Here is an 11,866-nt window from a genome sequence, read left to right on the forward strand (position 1 = left end):
GAAGTCCAAGTGTGTCGCGAAGTTGGCAAACTCGTGACTGTTGAATGGAGGCCCATTATCGGATTTGACACGTAGAGGAATGCCCCATGCTGCAAACGTTTCATCAAGCATTGGAATTACTGCAGTTGCTCTGGTGGATGGTATGAGTTGGGCGAACGGGAATCTGGAATATTCGTCCATAATGACGAGGATGTACTGTCCTGACTTCAGGGGTCCAAAGAAGTCTACCGCCACTTGCTGCCACACTCCTTCGGGCAGTTCGGACATCTGTAGTGGAGCTGGCGGGTCGTCTCGACTTACTAGCTGACATGATGTGCAGTCCTTGAGAGTGTCTTCCACCATTTGATCCAGTGTCGGAAACCAAACCCGTTCTCTTAGCGCTTTCTTGGTGGCACTTGTTCCACGATGGCCTTCATGGGCAAGGTTGATGACTCCTTGTCTCAGTTTCTGAGGAATGACAATCCTCCCCCCTCTCAAGATGAGACCGTCACTGCTGATTGAGAGTTCATCTTGGACATGACGGAATGCAAGAAGCTCCCTAGAGAGAGAGCTGTGGTCGTCCGGCACGTGACGCCATGAACAATTGCGGATGCGTTCAGAAACAGCCTGGACAACTGGGTCATGAGCCGATGCTTCCTGAATGGCGGTCAGCGGGACTGTGGGAGGACACGCTGCATCAATGACGAAGTGTAGATATTCCTCGGCAATGGAAGGCGGAGGAGTGGCAGAGACTGTCGGGTGGCGTGACATATAGTCAGCAGGGTTGTCCGATTTTCCAGGCTTGTGGACAATAGTATAGATGTAGTCCTGCAGACGGAGGCCCCAGCGCTCTATGCGTGGAGGCATCTTGGCCTTGGGATTGCCGAAGATTGTGATGAGGGCCTGATGGTCTGTGACAATGGTAAAATGCTTGCCGTAGACAAAGAGGTGGAAATGTTCACACGCCCAGACCACCGCTAGGCTTTCTTTCTCCGGTTGGGAGTACCGAGTCTCGGTGTCAGTGAGACTACGGCTGGCGTACGCAATGATGTGACGTTGGTCAGAGTCCTCCGTGTATTGGGCAAGGATGGCACCGAGGCCAACCGGACTGGCATCCACCGTGAGTTCCGTCCGCTTCTTTGCGTCAAAGTAGGCCAGATTGATCGCCGAGCTGACAGCCTTCTTGATTTTCTTGAAGGAGTGATGGCAGGCGTCAGTCCACTCGAATGGCTGACCTTGACGGGTGAGTTCCCGCAGTGGATGACTGAGAGTTGCAAAGTCCTGTATGTATCGAGAGCAGTAGCTTGCCATACCGAGGAATGAGCGAAGGTCACTCACATCATGAGGTGTTGGCGTGTCTGCTAAGGCTGACACCTTTTCGGGATCTGGTGTCATACCATCTTTGGAAAAGATGTGTCCATAGAACTTCAGGTGTGATTTGTGAAACTCACATTTGGCTGAGTTCAGGGTGAGGTTTGCATTAAGGAGCGCATGACACACTCGGTCAAGGGCCGTGTCATGTTCCGTCTGATCCTTGCCATACACCAGGAGATCATCGCTATAGTTGAAGGAATTCGGTATGCCTTGTATTACCCGTCTGATGGTTTCTTGGAAAATTTCAGCGGCCGATGATATGCCAAAGTTCAGGCGTTTATAGCGGAAGAGGCCTTGGTGTGTTGTGAATGTGGTGATGTAGCGGGAGCGTTCATGGAGTTCAAGCTGGTGATAACCTTTGTTGAGGTCTAGCTTTGAAAAGACGGTGGCTCCATTGAGACGGGCAATCATGTCACTGATGTGTGGCCCAGGGTGACGTTCACGTTCAATGGCCACATTGGCTGCACGCATGTCTACACAGAGACGCACTTTGTTGTTTTGTCCCTTTTTGGGGACGACAACCACGGGTGATATCCATGGCGTAGGGCCGGAAGTGCGTTCAATGATGTCGGCTTTAAGTAGTTCCTGTAGTTCATCATCTACTGCCTGTTGCAGATGAAATGGCACTTTCCGATGGTGTTGTGCTACTGGTGTGACACGGTCGTCTATGTGTAGTTTGACCTTAAAGTGGTTTAGTTTTCCCAGTCCTTTAAATAAGTTGGGGAATTTTGCCACAATGTCTGGTGCATCTTCAGTCATGTAGAGAAGTTCTACCAATTTGAGTCGTTCCGCTGTTGGCAAGCTGAGTAGACAGTCAGCTATGTCTGGGCCTTCTACCACATGGATGTATGCTGGAATTGTTCGATCTCGAAAGGTTAGGGTAGTGTGAAACCGGCCTAGGCATGTTAGTGGCTTCCTGGACATCCATGTGAAGATCCGCACAGCTGCTGGTTCTAGCACCGGACGTGGCTTCATACTCTGATGTTCTAGCGCGCAGATATAATTTAGGGAAGCTCCTGAGTCTAGGACAAATTTGGCTGGGTGACTTCCAATTCGAATGTCTAGTTTCTTATATTTTCGCAGCCGGTCCGGATCTGAGACCATGCAGATGTATTCGTCACTATCTTGAGACACAGGTGTGCGTGTCGCGGAGTCACTGGATGTTGACCTCGACCGACGAGACTGGCGTGATTCGAGGGAGTGATCACTGGACCGTGAAGAGCTGGTGGAGTGTCTTTCCTGTTCCTTGACAGCACGTGCATGATGATGTTTTGAGGATTGGTTCCTGGAGGATCGCTGTCTTGAGCGTGATGATCTTTGTCTTGACGACTTAGCTTGGCATACACTTTCAAAGTGATTGTCTCTGCCACAGTGGTGACATCGTTGCCCCATGGCTGGGCATTGACCTGAATGTGGATAGTCCTGTCCGCATCGATAACAGCTGGAGCGTGACTTGGTGGATTTGGTAGAGCGTGACTCCCTCGATCTGTGATTCGCCCTGGATCTGTGAGAAGAGTGATGATGTGTCGATTTTCTTGATTTCCCTCGATCAGTCTGGTGTGAACGACTCTTGTGGCTTCTTGCTTGAAGACGAAATGCCTGTTCTTTCTTGTCTGATTTGTTCCCTTCCATTTTCTTGGCATGGTCTTCTGCCTGGTCGTTTATACGTGTCATTTCTTCGATTTCCGCTAGTGAGTAATGTTTCTTTAACAGGCGTCGCCTTAGTGACTCGGATTGACATCCTTCAATAATGCGTAGTCGCAGTGCATCTTCAGTGTTAAAGTCATCAAAATTGCAGTGTCGAGCTAGTCGTCGAATGCGTAATATGAAGTCACCCATTCGTTCTTCTTTTTCTTGTGTAGCTAGGTTAAACGTGTATCGTTCGTAGTCAAGATTGTATTTGTGTAAGAATTGCCTGTCGAGGATTCCTTTGACGTCATCATATGAAGCAGTGGCTGCATTAGGCAATTCTTTGATGAGTTGAGCAATGTCTTTTCCTACTAGATTACGTAGGGCAACTAGTTTCTGTTTGGGGTCCTGGACTTGTGCACCTGTCATATAGTCCTCAAAATCTTCAGACCACGTCTTCCATTTAGGGCCCATACTGCTGCCAGAGGTGAGTTCCAATGGCTCTGGTGGCCGGAGGTATGATAATCCCATGATTGGTTGGGGCCCTGTGTGGTTCATGATGGCAGCGTTTGTAGGTGGAGCTTGTGTTCCTGGTGTCGCAGGTGCAGCTGTTGCTGGCGTTCCTCCTGTATCACTGGAGGAGCTAGATACCAATGACATGCTCGGAAAGGAGCTTAGTGTGATTTGGGGCCACTTTATGGAAGTATTTCAAAATGCCTGACTCTAAAATGGCCGCTCCAGTAAATGTGCATGAAAGTCAATGGGCCACGCCTGACCTCAAAATGGCCGCCGTCGGTGACACGTGGTATGGCTCGAAACAGTTAAATTCTGTGTGGAAGCACGTTTTATTTAGGCAGTTTGGGCAGTCGCTTCGTTTTCTGGACTCACCCAGCTTGGTTGTGCCCACCACGTGTCTCTCTCTCGCTTCAGTGCGGCCGCAGCGTCTTGCAGCGTCTTTCGCGCTCTTTTCTTTCAGCCGGGTGTCTGCAGCGTCTTGCACGCTTTCTCTCTGTGGGTGGCTGCAGCGTGGTTGGACACCGGGACGTCCCTCCGTCTTTCTTCCCGCAGCGGTTCCTTTTCTACCGCGCTGCTGTGGGGACAGAAGGCAGGAGGCAGGAGGCAGCCCGTCAGCGCTTGAGCGCGGTTTGTTTTCCGGGCGCCCAGGCGCCGCTCTGGCAGGGGCTGCAGGCTCGAGCGTTCGGCTGCTCACAAGCAGCGGGGTGTTGAAGCGACGTGGGATCTATTGCAGGAATCCCACCCTCGTCGCCATTGTCGCCCCTTACCCCAATAACGACGCGAGCCAGAGGAGGTACAGTAAACACGTCTTTATTCTTGCGTGTACACCTCCTTTCTGTCTTGTTGCCGCCTACTTCCTTTCCTCCCCACGCCCTTCCTGTGCTGCCTGTCCTGTCACACATACAGGGTCAGGCAGCCACATTACGACACCTAGTGTTTCTTTTCACTGGTTGGAGGATGAATGCTGCGTGGTCACACCATTGGCTCCAGGGAAGCCCCAGTCACTGAAGGCGAGAGCAGGAGGGGCCAGGGAGCAAAGGGACGGGTGTGTGCTTCTAGAGCCCCCAGCCATGTGGAACCCCTCCTGCAGGAGCCTTTCACAGACTGACTTTTCAACCTCTGCAGGTCAGTAGCGCTCGCAGTTCACGGACTTGACATCTTTTTGACCCCTTGCGTAAGCAGAAACAAATCAACCAGAAAACATTTCTGTAGAGATTATATAATTATGAACTTGAGGTTTGGGGGGCCGCTGAGCACCGCGAGGTCTGCCCCCTGGGCAGATTGGGTGGGGTGGGGCCAGCCAAGCCTATTTAGTGGCCTTTGGGCTTCACTGGGAGTAGCCCAATTGTAGCCCAAATTATCAGAAGCAGCCCAAGTTACTTAAGGGGTTTTCGCGCTCCCCCAGCCACCATTTTAGATTCGGTGATCTGGTGGCTGGATTTTTATCTTTAGGTCTGTAGGTCTTTTGGTAGTAGTGGTAGTGTTCAGGCAGGGTTGCTGTTTCATTGTGCTTTTGTGGATTCGGAGAATATGGCTGGTGAAGATTATATAGTGCTAGAGGCCATCCGCCTCCTCAGCGAGGCTGGACGTCTGGACCTTCTGCTGCCTGGGCCGTCGGTGCGGCGCGAGTCAGCGGGCGTGGAGGCCGCCGTGGTGGCCCACTCGCCCCCTGCAAGGCAGCAAAAAAGAAGGTGAGCGTACAGGGCCGCGTGGATGACAGGAGCGCGGCCCTGGGGGTGCGGCAGGTGGAGCGAGGGGCCGCGTGGGAGGAGGAGGCCCGGGTTGTGGGCGGGAAGAAGGCCTGGCGAGGGAGCGTCTCCCCGCCAGGGCCGCAAGTGAGATCTGGCAAGGAGTGGCTGCGAGCTGGAGAGGGGGAGCGGGACTTGAGGCATAGACTGAAGAGGCCTGGGCCCTCGCGGCTGGGCCTTCAGGAGCCAGGCATGCGGCACGGCGGGGGGGCACGGGGAGCACCTCCCCGGCCCACACACAGGATGAAAGGGGCCGCTCACGGGGATAGAGGGCGGAACCTAATATGAGCAGCAAGGCGGGTCTGACGCGACAGGCCCCCTATGGTGAGGAGGGTGTTTGACCGGAAAAGGGGGGCATATAAGTCAGGGGGCTGAGGCCCCGGGGCCCAGTCAAGGAATAGAGATGTGGAGTGGGAGGGCCCCAACGGGGAGGGCAGAGGGCCTGGAGCAAGTGGCGGGGGGCACTCTGGGGTGGGCCGGGAGGGTGGCACTCTACAGGAGTTTGAGAGGGCTGGGGAGAGCGGGGCCTGGGCGCAGGTTTGGGGGACATGTTCCCATTTTTGGAATCAGAAGGGAGCGAGAGGGATTGGATGTTTTTGATTCTTGGGCGGAGGGGGTCTGGGACGCCCACGGGTAGGGTAGGTTGGTGGGGAGCCGGGGGTGGGTTGTTTCCCCTTCCACACGGGTTGGGGGTATGGGGGTATGGTGGAGGGCAAAGGTGAGGGGGAGGCATTAAGGGGGTGTTGGGGTGGGGACGGGGATCCCCTGGGGAGGAGTGTCATGGGGTGGGGGGGCTGGTTTGGAGCGAGGAGGAGGGGGATGGGATCAACCGTAGCATGGTAGGTAGGGCGTGGGCAGCTAGCACTTTGGGCGTAGATGTAAGGAGGATAAGGATAGATAGGGGTAAGAGAGGGGGGTCCAGCACACCAGACCTTACGTTCATTTTACAGTAGGCAGATCGACGCGGGGCACCAGACTTGGCAGGGCTGGGAACGGCCCACTGGCACCAAGGAGAAGGGAGGACTGAGCCTCGGGCGGCATGCCCGGTACCGGTGGGGGATCCCGTCGAGGCCGGCAGAAATAGGTCCAGAGCGGGCTTGCTGGCCGCAACACCCACGGGCCGTTACGGCCCGGGGAGCACCTTCGGAGGAGGAACGACCTGAAAGTTGATTTACATGTTGTTAAGAGGATGCAGTCAGAGCCGCCGGTTATGGGAGCGGGTTGTTCTAAAGATGAGGATTTGATTTATGATGAGGATAGCATGGAGGAAGGAGAGTTGAGAGAAAGAGAGGGAGACGGGGGGGCCGAGCAACGTTGTGCGTAGTATTTTGCAGGTGTCACAACGTCACGCGGAGCCCACGGGTCGGACATCACGCTGGGAGGACAGGTCGGCCCCTCCGGGGGGAAGGACAAGAGAACGGCGAGCGGAATCGCTAGCTCCAGGCAAAAGGGTGGCCGGTGTGGCCACTTTAATGGTATCGCGGGGTGGGGGACTGAGGGGTAGGTTAAGGAAAGGTTCATACTTGATGGATGTTGGGGTGGGGACGGAGTACACAGACAAGGGGGCACGGGGGCGCAGGTAAGGCTTCCAGAGGGACAGGGGGCCCAGGTAAGGGGCCCGTGGACAAGGAAACTGATGGGGGCAAGGGGGCTGACGGGTCCGGGGTGGACAAGACGGGGTTGGGTGACATATCGTCCAGGGAAGTAGGAGTCAAATTGGAAAGCAAGGAATTGAAGATAAAGCGTTTATCGTATTTCGGTGTCACAAAACCTTTGGGGGCGTATTTAATGTTGTCCACCAAGGAGCGTATCTGGAAGGGAGAGTATGTAGAGATACTGAAGCTCCTTCATAGAGAGGCCAGGGCCAAAGAAGGGTGGAAAGAGGAGGAGTACGAGTTACAGAAACGGCCCAAAGTGCCGCTTACGATAGAGAACTGGGCGGCGGCTTTCCCTATTTATGCCAGTGTGTACTGTGAAAAGTTCCCTGAGAGGTCTGTGGCTATGTTTAAATACATGGACGTCATTAGAAAGGCCCAGATTACTGGGGGGATACGCCTGGGCCCAATATGACAAAGAGTTTTGGGCTCGCATGGCGTGGGACCCAGAAGCAAAGTGGGGCGAGCTGGACACAGACCTGTGGCAGCATACGATGGGGTTAGCTGGGTCTCGAAAGACCATTTTTACTGCCAGTGGGCTGCCCATAGTGTGTCAGCCCTTTCAGGGCCGCCCCACCCAAGGAGGAGTAGGAGGTGCGGGGAGGGGACAGTTGGGATCCAAAGGGACCTGTTGGGACTATAATAAGGGTTCCTGCACACGGGAGTACTGTAGGTTTCGCCACGAGTGCTCGGGGTGTGGAAAGAGTGGTCATACCTTGGTTAAATGTTGGGGGGGTCAGGGTCAGCAATAGGGGGGACAGCAGGGACAGGCTGGGTGATTTTGGTCTGGGACCCAGAAATTTCCCACGGGTGGGCGAGGGGCCAAAGGGCTCATACACCAGTTAGGGGGACAATTTGATTGCAGTCCTACGGGGATATCTAAACACGGGGGCTACGGAACGTTTGCGGGTGGGGTTTCTAGAGGGGTTTCGACTTGGGTATGAAGGATCGAGGACAAGTCGGTGGGCCGACAATTTGAGGTCGGCAAGGGAGCACCCTGAAGTGTGGCAGGACAAACTAGACAAGGAAGTGCGTGAAGGCCGCATGGCTGGACCCTTTGAGGATTGGCCTCTAAAAAATGTGATTGTGTCACCCATTGGAGTGGTGCCAAAGAAAGAGCAAGGACAGTTCCGCCTCATACAGCATTTTTCATGGCCCGAAGGTGGCTCGGTAAATGATTTTATTGATGAAAGGGAGGCTACGGTGTCATATTCATCGGTTGACGCAGCCATGTAACTGGTAGTGACCGCGGGCGCAATGGCGATGATGGCAAAGTACGACATTAAGTCGGCTTTCCGGCTGCTGCCAGTCCACCCAGATGATTGAGACCTACTGGGGATCCAGTTTAACAGGCGCTGGTACGTGGACAAAGCACTGCCGATGGGCTGTTCTATGTCCTGCGCACTGTTCAAGTACGTTCCTGCAATGGCTGTTCTCAGCACGGACGGGTCACCAAGGAGTAACGCACTACCTAGATGACTTTTTCTTTGTGGGCACCCCAGGCTCCGCGGACTGCCAGGGTGCGCTGGACAGGTTCCAAGAGATCATGGGGGAGCTGCGCGTGCCGCTGGCACCGGAAAAGACGGTGGGGCCCTGTACGGCACTGTCACTTCTAAGAATTGAATTAGACTCTGAGGCGATGGAGGCACGCCTACCAGCAGACAAAAAACAGCGAATGTTGGGGCTGCTGGCAGCTATGTTGGCACGACACAAAGTCACAGTGATGGACATACCGGTGCTATTGGTTCACCTGAGCATTGCATGTAGGGTAGTGAGAGTAGGACAGACTTTTTGTAGGCGATTGGGCAGGGCACTGGTGGGACGGAAACCTCTGCATCATCACGTGCGACTGTCAGCGTGGGTGAGGAAGGACCTGAGGATGTGGCAGTTCTTTTTACAGAACTTCAATGGCGTACCAATGATGCGGGATGACGACATGGTCTGGGATGTGCAATTCTTTTCAGATGCTGCAGGTAGCAATAGATTTGGACTATACTGGCCCTGAGTGGGCGGGAGGGGGACGAAGCATAGCTTTTCTGGAGTTTTTTCCGCTGGTGGTAGCGATCTCGCTGTGGGGGAATTGCTGGATCACAGACGGGTGACGTTCAGAATAGACAACATGGCAGTGGTGAAAATTGTGAATCAGCAGTCTGTGAGGGATGCGCAAGGTTTGAAGCTGCTAAGAGTGTTTGTGCTCGGCTGTTTGCGGCATGATATTGCCTTTCGCGCGGTGCTTGTGCCAGGGGTGGACAATGACATAGCCGATGCTTTGTCTCCTTCACAGTGGGGGAGATTCCGTGGGCTAGCCAAGGACACGGACAGGACCCCGACCAGCATGCCACAGCATTTGTGGTACGTAGGAAACACAGGATGTTGCAGCTGGTTCTAGGTTCGCTGGCGCAATCGACGAAGGTGGCATACACAGCGGCATAGGAAGAGTTCTTAGGATCGGGAGCAGGGCGGCGGGCTTCACTGGCGGGTCGGCAGGAAGATGTAATACAGTTTATCCTGTCTTTGATCGAAAAGGGGCTCACGAGGGTGACACTAGCGGGTAAATTAGCAGGGATCACTTTCATGGGAAAGCTTTTGTGGGGTTATGCGCCGTCTGCGGGGGAAATAGTGTCACGCATGTTGGAAGGGTGGGCTCAAGAGTGTGGTCGGGTGGCTCGGGTCAGGAATCCCCTGTAATGGGACCTTCTGGAGAGGGTGTTGCAGACTTTGCCAAGGGTATGCAGGGATGACTCGGAGCTTTGCCTGTTAGTTACAGTTGCATGAAGGCAGGTAGGATTTTAGGTCATGGGAGGTTAGGATTTATAAATGCTATATTGTAAGATTGTGTAATTATTGTTATGGAAAGTTATTTATTATATGTTACAGGGTAGGGGGTTTATGATGTGGGGATTGTAGAGAGAGCTTCTAGTTTTGTAGGCAAAGTGCCAGTGTTAATAAAATTGTGATATGCACCTGTTTCAATAAAGCTGCCTTTTACACACACAAAATGGGTGTCGGTGTGGTTTGCCCCCCCTTTCCCTACCAAGGGGGATTGGGGGGCAGCCGAGCACCGCGAGGTCTGCCCCCGACAGATTGGGAGGGGGTGGGGCCGGCCAAGCGCGGCCATTTTGTGGCCTTTGGGCTACATTGGGAGTAGTCCAATGTAGCCCAAATTATCAGAAGCAGCCCAAGTTACTTAAGGGGTTTTCGCGCTCCCCCAGCCACCATTTTAGGTTTGGTGACCTGGTGGCTGGGAGCGCTGCAGAGTTAGGATTTTTCGTCCCCGGCCTCCCTCCCTGGGCTTGGGAGTTTTTTGTGGGAGGCAGTTGGAGCAGGTTTTTCGCTGAAGGTGTTTTTGTTGGAACAGGTTCATAGGGGGTTGATATGTTGTAGACTTGTCACTTGGAACAGGTGCTGGCGGGGTTGTTTGAAAGTTGGCCAAGTTTGGCTGGAGTTTTGTAGTTTCTTGTTAAGTTTGGGGAGTTTGTGAACAGGAGCAGGGAAAGGGTAAACAGGTAGGAAGTTTACATTAGAGGTTCGTTAGTTACAGTTGCATGAAGGCAGGTAGGATTTAGGCCATGGGAGGTTAGGATCTATAAATGGTATATTGTAAGATTGTATAATTATTGTTATGGAAAGTTATTTATTGTATGTTGCAGGGTGGGGGTTTATGATATGGGGATCCTAGGGGTGGGGGGAGAACAAGGGGTCAGGTATTTTATGTGTAGAGAGGTTCTAGTTTTGTAAGGCAAAGTGCCTGTGTTAATAAAAGTGTGATATGCACCTGTTTCAATTAAGCGGCCTTTTACACACACAAAATGAGTGTTGGTGTGGCTTGCCCCTCCTTTCCGTCCCAAGCCTTCTAATGGCATAGTAGCTTTGAAAGTCAACAGTAATTGAGATGACGAACGGCCAGGTCTCCTGTTGAAAAAAGTCTCCACCGGGAAGATGAAACGCATTTTGTTTTAATCGTAAACTGCTGTTTTTCGAAACCTCTAACAATATTACTAACATGTTTTAAGTGCAAACAAAACAGTTCTCAGGTTTATGTATGGGCAGGGCACAAGTCTTAAAAAAAGAAGTGGGGGGACGCTGACGTCACGACAGGAAGTGACGTCACGAAAGGTGGCTTGCACCATCAGACTCATTGCCTCCCCTGGCTCACCCCTTAGATGCGATTGCATCAGAGAAGTCAGGCAGTGAGCAGCCATCTGAATGGGCTCCGATCTCGCCCCAGAGAGGCCAAAGAGTGAATGTGTGGATCCATTGGCTCCAGTTATTGAGCTCCCGGTAAAATAAGTGGGGGATGTCGTCCACCCGCGTGGTATCCCGACTCGAGCCCTGTGTACGGGGCTGAAAAGGGAAACTATACTCATAAACCCATAAATTTAGGGTCAATGGGGGATGTATTACGTTACAACACATACTTTCACAATGCATACCATTACAATGAAACTTTTACAACGCAGGATCCATTACAACGCATGCCATTACAACGCATGCCATTACAACGTAGCTGCTATTACAACGCATGCCATTACAACGTACGTATGGGTAAGTATTTTTTTATTTTTTATTAATGGGAATGTAATAGTAGTGTAAGTGTTGGCTAGTGTAGGGGTTAAAATTACTATTCTAACTCCAGGGGGGCATAATAGTAGGGTAAGTGTTGGATAGTGTAGGGGTTAAAATTACTATTCTAACTCCAGGGGGGGGCGTAATTGTAGGGTAAGTGTTAGATGGTGTAGGGGTTAAAATTAAATCAAATACTTACCCATACTTACGTTGTAATGGCATGCATTGTAATAACAGCTGCGTTGTAATGGTATGCGTTGTAATGGATCCTGCGCTGTAATAGTTTTGTTGTAATGGTAGTGCGTTGTTATAGTTCCGTTGTAAAGGATGTTTCCAGTCAATGGGTAGCAGCAGAATGGGGGTTAAGTCAAAAGGGGTGATGTGTGAACCTTTACCTTT

The sequence above is a fragment of the Lissotriton helveticus genome, chromosome 10 (assembly GCF_964261635.1).
Source record: "Lissotriton helveticus chromosome 10, aLisHel1.1, whole genome shotgun sequence".
NCBI lineage: Eukaryota > Metazoa > Chordata > Amphibia > Caudata > Salamandridae > Lissotriton > Lissotriton helveticus.